The sequence below is a fragment of the Vidua chalybeata genome, chromosome 20 (assembly GCF_026979565.1).
Source record: "Vidua chalybeata isolate OUT-0048 chromosome 20, bVidCha1 merged haplotype, whole genome shotgun sequence".
Lineage (NCBI taxonomy): Eukaryota > Metazoa > Chordata > Aves > Passeriformes > Viduidae > Vidua > Vidua chalybeata.
This window is the reverse complement of record NC_071549.1, coordinates 6,621,806-6,634,115: the sequence shown is the minus strand read 5'-3', so window position 1 is coordinate 6,634,115 and position 12,310 is coordinate 6,621,806.

Here is a 12,310-nt window from a genome sequence, read left to right as displayed (position 1 = left end):
AAGCTGCATAACAGAAGTTATTTATACAGAGGTGGCGCCACAAGCCAGGAGTAAAGATGGCAATGGTTTACAGCATGCTCATCCTGAGCCCCAGGAAGGGACAGGATGGCCCAGGGATGAGGGACAGCCTTTGGAAAGCTCTGTGGCTGTGCCATGGGCGTTCCAGCTTGCAGGGAGGATGGGTACTCCAGGTTGAAGGAGGTGGATTTGAATCCCACCTCCATCGCCTCGCCACGTACAGAGCTCGCACGCAGCAGCCACAGAATCTCTCCCAGAATCTGCACATGGGATTAAATAACACACAACCTGTGGAGGGTAAACCAGAAGGATGACACCCCCTCTTTTTTTACTTATCCAAAAGATTCCCAGGCAGTCAGGCAAGGCAACAACTGCAGTGATACAAAGCAACACCACAACGTCTCCTAGAGAAGGAAACAGGACTTGGCTCAAAGCTTTTGTTAGGGAGAAGAGGGTCCTTTCATAATACAGCCCTTTGTTCTGCTGGAGGAATTCAAATGCTATAAATTCATCCCCCTGGTAAATGCAGCAGTTATCAGGCATTTTACCACAGGATTCCTGGTCTCCTAGTGAAGTTAAATGCAGCGCCATTACAGCAGCACTTTAAGGTGTAAATATTACATTCCTGGTTCTTTAGGAGATGTTCATTTAGTGAAATAAAATCCTGCTAGTAAAACACCTGATCAAACCCTTCAGCTGAACTGGCCCAGTAATTGCTCTAGGACTGGAGGGAGTCCAATGACTGGTTGCAATTTATGACCACTTTAGGGAAAAAATCTACCTTGAAGCATCCGCTGCTAAGGACTGAGTTGTAGATGAGATCATGGAGTACATTTACATCACAGCTTTCTGTAACATTAAGTGGCCACTAATTCGTGCTGAATTCCTTTGTAATTCTGATGGAATCACATCTGACAATCACATAAACAGCAAAAAATTCCTCAGGAATAATGTTACTACAACAAGGAGTAAAAGGCAAAGGAATGATTCATCTTTCATGGTGAGACGTGCCCTTTTCTATCATCTCTACTCACCCAAAATAATTTGCCCAGCCCAAATTTCACAGCCAGAGCTGACAGACACCAAGTTGTAAAGGGGTCACTCTCCTGAGCCACAAAACTCAGCCACAGTTACAGTTTGAGGGAAATACAGTTAAAATCTGAAGCTGTGAGAAAGCTTAAAGACAATTAAACAACAAGATGAGCTGCCTGAGGGAGGCGGCAGGAAAACCTTGATGAAGATTTTGCTGCAGGCAGGGGGCTGCATTAAATGACCATAATCTCCACTGCTATTAAAAATCCAGGGGTCCTGGTAGGAACTGGACAGAGAGAAAGGATGCAAAACCCAACCATTTTAACCCTTTCCGTTCAGCAGAGAGAATCAGGGTTAGGAAAGGGTGTAACAAAAATACCAGAGCGCAGGAAAAAGCAGAGTCATAAACGTATCGGAAGACTAAGATCCAGCTGGAGAGCTGTAAAATGGCAGAGCAGAGTCAGAATCCTGTCAAAGACATGGAGGGGAGGGATAATCACAGATTTCAAGGAGTTTGGTGTTTTTTTCCTTCCTGCAGTGAGGGTAAATCCTCTCCATATTCTGGAACCAGGGAGGAAAGGAAGGTTTAGGCTTTCTGCATCCCCCAGCTCCAGAAAGCAAACACTGGTTCTGCCCTAGAAGAAAACTGGTTTTATCACCTTCAGTCCTGCTCCAAAAGGGCTGTGTTGGAAAAGCCACAATCCTTTGGCACTTGAATAGCACTGAAATCAAGACACCAGCTCAACTCCTGCCTCCACATCCTCCCTAGGAGGAAAAACACCTGGGAAAACCATCAGGACACCTCTTCCTCTTGCTCCATGGACCTGAGAAACTTGGAGATGATCCAAAAAAAGCAGTATTTTGACTGTCTCAATTAACCAAATAGCTAAAAACTTTGTTATTTGCCTGCCACCAGCAGAAGCAGGGTCCATATGCTGAACTAGAACAAGAACTTGCTCGAGGAATTGCTGCCTGCACTGTGAGATGCCAGAAGCCAGATGGGGGATTTATAACAGCACAAGGCTGGCTCAATGGGCAGGGGCTGCTCCAGCACAGCGTGTTCCTGGAAGAAAGCAACAATCACCAAAGTTAGGGGAAAGGGTTAAAAATAAAAGTGAGCAACTTTCTTATCATGCACACCTTGCCTTCCACTGAATTAACATCAGAATCAGAAATCAGATGATGCTCCAGGCTGCCTGAAAATTGTTTTTACACTTTCAGTACGCCCATGGCCAAAACCTAGACAATACATGTTCATGTGAGGTGATTATTTAATGAATTTTAAGGGTGCAGATAGATTAGGAGGAGCTGATGCTCCCTTGTGCTCTTCTCCTGAGCAAAGACTTTGGGACCAGCTCCACAGAACAGCCCTGGAAAGGTGACTGGCTGAGGCCTCAATTCTTTTGGACAGCAAACACATTCCCCATCTCTCGTGGAAGTTACAGGGCCTGGGTGTGATGTGAGGCAGAGGGAGGCACAACATGAAGTTACAGCTTTAGCTTCCCATTGGGTGCAATAATTACAGGTAGGGAGTAACAGCAGCATCTCTCCATAAGGCTGTTAATAAAGTTCACCTTCACTAGCTAAACCCATTCCTCTTTCCTAAAGACTGGAAGAGATTTTATAGCAGATTCATCACCTCCACCCTTTAATTCTATTTTTGGAGTCTATTGAACTTTTGCATATGTTGAAATGAAAAGAGTCTATATTAATACAACCACTTTTTTGTTACTGTAATGAGAGCCTTGAAACCACCACAAAGAGAAACATGCCTTTTAACAGCTGAAACAAATTATTACAGCAACTGAGTCTTAAAAGGAATTTCAAGTAAAAATATAGTATTGCATGAAGTTGTTATGGCAACTGATGTTGTAGAGTAACTGCACTGGGGCAACTTTTCCTCCTTCATCCTGCTCAGCAAAAGTCTGGGAAAAACTTTATGATAAAATTGTGCCTTAATTAGTCAAATAAGTCATAAATATAGCTTATCCCAAAATCCTTAACATTCCAGCCTCATGCAGTCTGTGTACAGTTACTCTACTAATGAGAAAATATATCTACTAAAGCCCCACTTACCATTAAAAATCCTATCCAATATTTTTCTAATACAATTTATCAATTTAAACACATTGCACAATGTAATATTCTGCAGCATTCCATTAAAATGATAAATAGCTATGGAAAAAACAAGGGATTAAACATACTGTAATGTAATCTAACAGTATTTAAACATAAATAAAAAAAACTTAAATATGGATGGGAAATGTACCGTATTTGCGAGCAAAAAGAGCCCAAATGACTCCCTGGGTTGGAGTATTAATAGGCCAGAGGAAGCAGAGCAATGAGAAATGACAGTCAACTTCAGAGGATATAAAATGTCCATTAGGCTTTGTTATAAGATTACATCAAAGCAGTTCATATGTTTTAATCTGGGGAAAGAGAAAGCAGCTACTTGGGGTCTGTGCCTGGGGGCTGCCTCTGTGTACTGAACCAGACAGTTTGCATAATGAACAATTTTTATTCAATCAGGATTTCAGCACAGATAGTTCCCACTCAATGGGCTCTAGCACAAATGGGGTTGGATATTGATGCTATTCTTCAAGCTCCACCTGCTGGCTCCGGAAGAAGTGCTGGTGGCTTTCTGAAGGGCCAGTTTGTGGAGGGACATCAAGTTATTGGGATAAAAATCCAAGCTCAGGCTCTGTGCTTCTTGCCTTTCTCAGTTAAAAAAAAAAACAAAAAACAAAAAAACCAACAAACCACAAAAAACAACCACCAACAACCAAAAAAAACCACAAAAACCCAGAACCCTCCCAAAAAATAAAATCAAACCAAAAAATCCTCCAGACTTTAGACTTTTCCCCGGGTTGCACCAATAATTTGGCTGATTGGCTTAGGCAGATGTTGAGCTGCAGACGAGCTCCCGCAGCAGAGGTGCACAAGCTGCCAAAACCTGCCTGGTCGAACCCACCTGATTACCAAGGGAGTTGCCTTGTGCTCAGAGTGCAGCCAAAAGGGCAGAGCAGCCAGGGAAATCATTCCATTTAGCGTGCGCCTTCTGCACAATAATTACTTATTTAAATTTTACTCTGCTGCTCGAGCCATTAGAAAAATGCACTATAAACAAAGGTGATTTTATGCAGACAATAGCTGAGCCAGTCATTTTTTAAAGACAGGCACACCATGACTTATCTCCCAGGATGAGCAGCTCTTATGAGATAGCTGAAACAAGGTTTATAGCCTAAACCCTATTTCCAAGGGTTATTCCAGTGGCTGCACTGCTGGATCACCTTCAGCTTTAGCAGCAGCATGGAGCTCACTTACCCCACAAATGCAAGCCAGGGTCACTAACAGCTTCATGGAGAGGAAGAGCCCAGGCAACACAGAAGTGCTTGCTAAATCCTGGGATGATCATTTAAAGGTTTCACATATACACCTGATAATTCAGAGTTAATTAGTGTGGGCATATTAGAGATGCTCCTGCCTGCACCTCTGGATTCTGCCTATTGATCAGGCACTGCGGCTGCTCTCGGCTCTGGGAGGAACTGTTGCAGTGAATTTTGCTTCCTGCCTGATTCGGGTAGGCTTTGCTTCTGACTGGCACCAAATCCCTTCTTCCTATTTCCAGAAGAAAAATAGCTCCCTTTTAATCTAGACCTTCCAAAGCTCCTGCCATGCCTGTGACGTCCTGAATGCAGAATTATGGCTTTCCCTGGTTTCTGCTCATTTGTCTGGAAGCCTGTGGGTTGTTGTATCTCACCCCCAGTACTTCTTTGGCTCCGTTCAGAAATACTCTTTTATCAATTCACCTGACAGCGATCCAGCAGGACGGGTGTGTTGGAAGATGATGCTAATCCAGAGAGACCATTCTGCAGTTGGAGCATTCATGAAGTCTAATGAACTATTGGCAGAAAGGGACTTCTGTGGTGCAATTAAAACTTGCTTCTGCGAGACACAAAATATTGCAACTAAAAGTTAACGGTGCCAAGCTGGGGAGGTGGATTAGCTCAGGGAACATAAATTGGTGAGAAGAAGCCACTTCCTTCTCCCCCCATCCCCAAGCCTTATGCATTAGGCAAAGCTGAAATAATGAATATGTATTGCAAGGTGTTTGCTACAAGCCTACTTATAAAGTGCACAGCCAGGAACTCCTGGAAGGGGGATTTATGGGAGCAGTCACACACAGCTGGCACACAGTGTTCTGCAGGCTTCAATTGGGATGAATGCCCCCCCTGTAAGCACTTAGCACCCACCACAATAAACTAAGGTGTATAAGCAGAGTCTAAAGTTTATTTTCAGGAGCATCCCTTGAGGGGGAATGCTAAATCAACCACCTCAGGTTTGGTAAATTCAACGAGAAGCCTGAGCTGGGAGAGGGGACGTGGTTCATCTCCTGCTCTGAGATCCCCAATGTCCTCAAAATGCTCAAGGAAGAGGAGGCAAAGCATGGGAATAGGTTGCTGCTTGAGGACTGGACCAGTCGTTAACACCAGATGACATCCCATTAATCAGAGGAAATGACAGTAACAGGACCATTACAATGCTGTGATCTTTCACCAGCTTTGTTAACTGAGGAGGGAAAAAACCCCTACCCATCAGACACTAAGTTTTAATTTCAAAAAGAATTTCACCTTCAAATTGCTTCATCTTTTTGCATTTGTTTCCAAGCAGAGTAATTAAAATTCTAAATCAAAACACAGTTACTCTTTTCCTTCAGTCTCACTTGGCAATGAGCACGCTGTCCCCAAAATCCAATACAACACCGGAGTATAACGAGAGCAAGTCAAGCAAAGCTTTCTACAAGGTGAAGGCAGCTCCTGGAGCTTTAGCATCAGCCAGGAGCTGTGGTGACACAGGCTCTGACTGCAAAGGCTGGCTTAAGGGCTGATGCTAAAGACCATGTCCACTGATAGGTGGGATATTAATGCCACTCCTTTCTTCAAACCCTCTAAGTCTGCACTGCTGCCTGGGAGAGGTTTGAAGACTAAAGATATATTTTTTTGAATTATTAATCTCTTTGCAGAAGCTGTACACTTGGAGACAGCACAGAAAATAGGTTAAGGCTCACAATAAGCTGAATGAGTTAAATCAGAATCAGGCAAATGTGCTGGCAGCCAGCTCCTGTGATTCTTAAGCTTATGGGCCAAGGTATGAGTATGAAGGGAACAGCAGGATGAAGTCAGATAAAATGAACATGTTGGGTTTGACTAGTCTCTAAGGAAGGGTCAAATAGTGGCTTGCTGGTGGGACCTATAGCCAACATGGAATGACTGACTGAAGCAAAGAAGGACTGACATTGCTTCTCCAAATTATAAATTCTGCTTCCCAATCTATCTGAATGGATTAACCTCAAAACACGAGATCCGGAATTTAAAGATTCAGAATTCAGAAGCTATTATGAGTCAAGAGCAGGAATTAGCATTTGAGTTATAAATATGCTCTAACAAACTGACAGGAGTCAGCTTGCTGTTCCTTCCCTTTTTGAAGATGGTGGCATCATACTCGCAATATTTAGAGACATAAACCTAGAAGTGATTTTCACATCCCAGCTGGATGTTAACAACGTGGCTTGCTGGGAGAACACTGCTCCTCATCTAACCAGTGCTGCCATGCAGGAAGCTGTTACAAGGCAAGGGCTGTGTTTCCAGTACAGGAGGTGGGAGCTGTCCAAGGAAAAAGTGCTGTCCCAGGACACAAAGCTATGCCCTGATCTTCTACAAGTCCTCCCTTACCTAAAAGGCTGACAGGAGAGAGAGGCAGACATGAGCACACTCTGAATAAACAGGAGCCACTAATATCAGAGAAAGTCTCCAGGCAGTAAGTAATGAAGGCACTAAATAACTGTACCCGCTATTCGGATTTTCTGCCAAACATTAGCCAATTTAAAAGGCAGCAAGAGGCCTTTTACACAGGGAGAATTTCTTTGAGCACCGACTTAAAAGCTGAAGTTTGGCAGGCAAGTGTCTGAGAAGGATGGGGGAGAGGTAAAAGCCAATTTCACCTGGTAATCTGCTACACTATTTGTGTCCTACCCAGACCACACTTCATGCATTAAGAACACACTGCAGCTCTCCCCCGCGCTGGGGGAGCGGGGAGCTAATGGTTTCTATTACAGGCGTGTGTGGAGGGTGGCTGTGGCATGCACATCTGTCTGCAAAATAGATGTTAGCTCTGGAAACTGCCTAAACACCTCCGTTCCCCAGCAAACGGGGCTGGCAGTGGAGTTTTTTTGGGCTCCCTCCCGGCGTGACAGGCGGGGGTGATTGACAGGGCTCGGAGCCGAAAGCCCGCACGTGCTCCCACTGTAAATAGTAAAGCTTAAAAGCCTCAGCCCTGACTGACTATTTCACAGACTTCAACTCAGTTACTCTTAATGAGGATTTCCATGCACACACATAGAAATAAAAGAAAAAAAAAAAAAAAAAAAAGAGCCTACACGTTCACAGTGCAATGGGAAAAAAAAAAAAACCAAAAAAAACCAACAAGCAAACAGCAAAATAAACAGCTGGTGAAGTGAAATACGAGGTTAGAGCCCTCTCTGATTCAAGAGAAGATTATTAAAACAGCTATAAGGATGGTGTTGGCATCTCTTGAAATGAGTTTGTTACATTCAGAAGAGGCAGTTACACATGACAAACCATTTTCTGTTTAATTAGAGGGCTCTGTGTGGAACACTTCCAGGCGGAGGAGGGGAGCAGATTGCCACCCAGCATCTCAATTATGGGACAGAGCCTTAACGATTCGACATGCAAATGTTTTTGACTGACCGCAGAGGGACAAAAAAAAAAGAGGAAAAAAAAAAAGGGAAAAAAAAAAAAAAAAAGGAGCTGTTCAGGAGGTTAAGGAACAGGAGCTTTGCCCCAGACTTTAGCATCCTGGGCTTTCTTGTCACACACATTAATGCTGAACGTTTCTTTCTGCCCAAAGAATGGCTTCTACTTGCTGGCTGGGGGAAAAAATTGCAAAATTTCTATGGGGAAAACCACAGAGATACCCTCTCCCCAACCCTGGTTAAAAGCTTTCTATTCTTCCAACCAGGTAAAATAATTCCTGGTTGGGGAATAGAGCAGGACCTCGGTATTCACACCAAAGCTCTGAAAGTAAGCAAGCATAGAAAGGAAATTCTAGCTAATACAAGTTAAATATAGGTTATGTTAGCTGCATTTTACAAGCACTAAGAATGTTTTTGGAGAAAGCTGTCATTTTTAATGACAGCACAAGCTCCAATTACCACATAGCTGATACACTTGGGATTTGGAAGTTTTTTTTTAAATCACTTGAAATCTAAAAAAACCTTCATTATCAGCTTCTGAGTTGGATGTAAATAACTTCACCTGGTGCTAAGAAGTTTAACATTTCACAGGGGCACATGAACAACTTAAAGCCATTTATAAATGCAGCTTCAGCTTCCTGGCAATCTAAATGCAGTCTCTGGCAACTTGAGCAGCAGCAAAGAACACAAGGCTGGGCTGCAAAGGGAAGAGCAGCAAGGCTAAAGGAGATGTGTGAGCATCACCAAACTCTGGAATCAGACAAGAACACACCTTAGGCTGCAGACACCTGTCAGTTCAGGGGAAAGATTAATCTTGCTGCTAGGCTTAAGAAAGGCCACTTAAGCCGAGAGCAAAGCCATGTATCACCTTGAGCCTAAAGCAGAGCATTCGCCCCACGAGATGCTTCGAGGACAAAAATGCAGCTATGCTGAGGAAACCCCCTGTCCAGTGGAACCCTCCCAGCTCCACCAAGCTGTCCCTTGGTTCTCTCAGGCTTTCACCACTCACCAACAGCAAGTCAAAAAAAGCCCCCAAACTCGCTTACAAAAACCAGAAAGCTCCTTGGAAAAGTCTGCAATAATCAGCAGCGCGCACAGAGCAGCTCCAGCCCCAAAACCCAATGCAGGAGCAGCGAAGTTGAAGGCTGAAAATTCTCCTTCCCCACAGCTAATGTGAAAGCCTTACAGTCAGCAAGAAGAAGGGCAGCCTTCTAGCTTGTGGCAAGCACAAAGTGGGATTGAATCATTACTTGAAGAACGTGTTTCAGTGTCTATAAATAAAAACCTGCGAGGCTCCTTGCCAAAGAAGCCCAAGTCAATATTGCTTTTCTATATGCGCTGTCAAACTTTACTTTTAGACAGTATATTAATTACCCAGTCGATAATTGTGGGTTTCATTAGTGTATTAAATACCTCAATCAATAATATTTATCCTTTTCAGAGTCGGTCTTCACCAAAAACAAAGGCAGGAGTATTTTTTGATCCTGCAGTTCAAGAAGTCAGTGCAGCATAGCAGCAAGGCTTTAATGGAAAACATAAAACACTAGAAACAGACAAAAATCGGATTATTACTCTTATTTTTCAGCCTTTTGTACAATAAGCCATGGGGGAATTCCGAGAGCTAAACTGATGGCAGAAAAAATTAGATTTCTTCCTCTTAATTGCTCAGCGGTGATGTCAGAGTGGACATGACAAATGTGCACATCTTTCATTTCTCCATCAGATAAACCAGCAACCAGCTCTGCTCTGCCAACTTTCCTGAGGATAAACTCTCAGAGCAAAGAGCCCATTTCTGGTGCATCCTCTGCAGTGCAGCTTCCCAAGTGCCTTTATCCTAACCTGGGCTATCCCTGGGAATTACATCCCTGTGAGAGGTAACAACCTCACGTGGGACCTTAAAGAAAATTTCATCAGGCAACACAAAAGGAGCTCAGGAGAGTGGTTTTTTTTCAATTTTGGATTTTGTTGTCGTTGTTTAAAAATCTCCCTTTAAAGGGCAAAATGTTTGGGACAAATTAAAAAAAAAAAAAAAAAAAAGCCTCTGCAAGTGTCCAGTTTATTTGAAATAACTTACAAGGATGGGAAAAAAGAAAAGCACAACAAACAGCTGAGGAACACTCCCAAAGGCACGCTTTTGGCATGGCACAGAGGCTGAATTTAACAACAAATCAATGCAATATAAACAGGAAAAAAACTAAAAACAAACAACACCCTACCCCCCAAACACAGACACCTAAATATCCAAATAAAATACACAGAAAAATGCATAACAGGCCTCATGAAAAATCCATCTGGCGATTCAAACTACTTTTTTTTTTTAAATGTGCATATGATTGAAATGCAAAAATGTAAACATGAAAAACAGACTTTAAAAACTGCGAGAAGGTCTGTGGGCCTCTTGCATCCTCACAGATAATATATTAAAGAGAATTTCCACTCCCTGTAATAAGATTACTGATATTTACTGCACTACTCCAGTATTTATAATGCCTAATACGCCGCAGACCACTCCTTTCCATGAACGCAGGTTTTGGAAGTAGGCAGCCCACTCCATTTCATGTTTTTCCTAAGCCTTTGATATCAAAGTGATGTGAAATTTCCCTTTCTTTCCCATCTGAGCCTCCCCAGCAGCCCTACAGCTGCCTGAGGGTTGAAGGAGAAGCCCTGTGGGGTGGCCACTCTTCTCCCAAGTGGCCACTTGTTCAAGGGCTACAAAACAAGGAGGCCAAAGGAAAAGTGACAAGAAAAGGACCCAGAAGGAAAGTTACTCTTCCCTCCTCGAGATGTTATCTTGCATCTTGGGCAGCAAATGTAAATATCACCAGGAATTAGGAATCAAACCACCAGACTCAGCAGCTTCCACTCTCACGCCCGTTGCACTAAAAGGACAATCCCGTCGTGCTGGAACACAGAGCCCACACACACTCACTCATCCCAGCTGCCAGGCAGAGCACACACAGCACAAAGCAACCAGTCACTCCTGATCCATCTAACACCACCATTTATTCCTTACAACGGCTCTGAGAATGTATTACTCCTCCAAGCTTGACTTCAGGGACAAAAAGCCCCAAACAAACAACAAACCACCTGATGCATCTTAAAAACTCGCTCTGGCTCTAACAGAATCTCCCCTCCAGGGACTCGTAAAGGGTCACTAACAACTCATTTAAAATTCACGCCCAGTGAAAACACAGTTCAATCCCACCAGGGGGAATTAAGACAAACAGCAAACTACCTGAACGTGGCCGGCAGAGCAAGCTCCAGATCTTCCCTCGCCATGCACAACTTGATGTTCTTGTGTAATTGCCTTGGCACCTGCCTCTTTCCAAAGCAGCAGCCTCCCAATTTCATCTCTGCTGTGTACATTTAATTTAAAGCAAAACACGAGCAGCCCCAGGAATCCTCACCTCACGGAGATCTAGTTACCAACAATTCCAGAGCCCTTTCAATTGAGCAAATACATATTCAGGCCAGGTAATGGCTGAAGCCATCCAGAATAACCTGGATGGTAGCAGGGGAGATTTATGATGAGGGGAAGGAAGGCACAGGCTAGCTTGCCAAAAATCCAAATTAGCATTGTGAGTCCACTTAATTAGCACAGTCAGAAGAGCCCAGAGCCTTTGTGAAGTATTCCACAGCTCCTGCCAGTGGCTACAGGGTTTGGATGGCTGTGGTCAGCTGGCAGTGAGGTGGAAGGAGAATGGAGACACCTCCACAGCTTCCTTGCCCTCACTTTCCTGGGATTAACAAACAATTTACTAACCAGTTACCTTCAGCAGTTTTAGCCTATGATCAGGGGAAGGAAAGCAAGATAGATAGAGGCATCTATCTTTTATATAAGTGGGAAATCATATGCCCCTCTCAGGATTCATTCTGCTATATTAGCTCTTCCAGGCCCCTCCTAAAAAAGAACCTCATTCTCCTACTCAGCAGTGTAGTCCTCCTCTGTACTCGCCCCAGCTGAGTTTCTTTTTTGCCTCTCCACATTGCAGGCCAGAGCTGTACATAGCATTCGAGATGAGATCTCACAGCAGAGGCTTATATAATGCTGTGGCACTTGTATAGCTACACTAGAAATACCTTGCCTCACATAGCTTGATGTTTTTATCATATACTAGCTGATTAAAGCATGATTAAAACCCTCCAACTCTTCAGTCACTAATGAGCATCCACTTTAGAGCAGAGGGTTGTTTTTTATTAGTCCTCAAATAAATGGCTTTTCACACAAACTGTTTTAAGTTGATTTTCTGTTCCAGTTCTCAAGGTCATTCAGCTGATCCTATAAGATATCTTAATGCTCTTGAGCATTGATACCCTGCATCTCTAGTGCTCTGGCTGATGGCACAGCAAACCCAGCAATACGGATGTGCAGCAATTCCCCTTGGGAGAAGGAGCTACCCCAGCAGAAGCAGGTGTGCATCACTCAGAGCAGCAAACACCTGCCAAAAACAACACCCAGAAAAACTTCCTGGTGTACATGGATGGGCC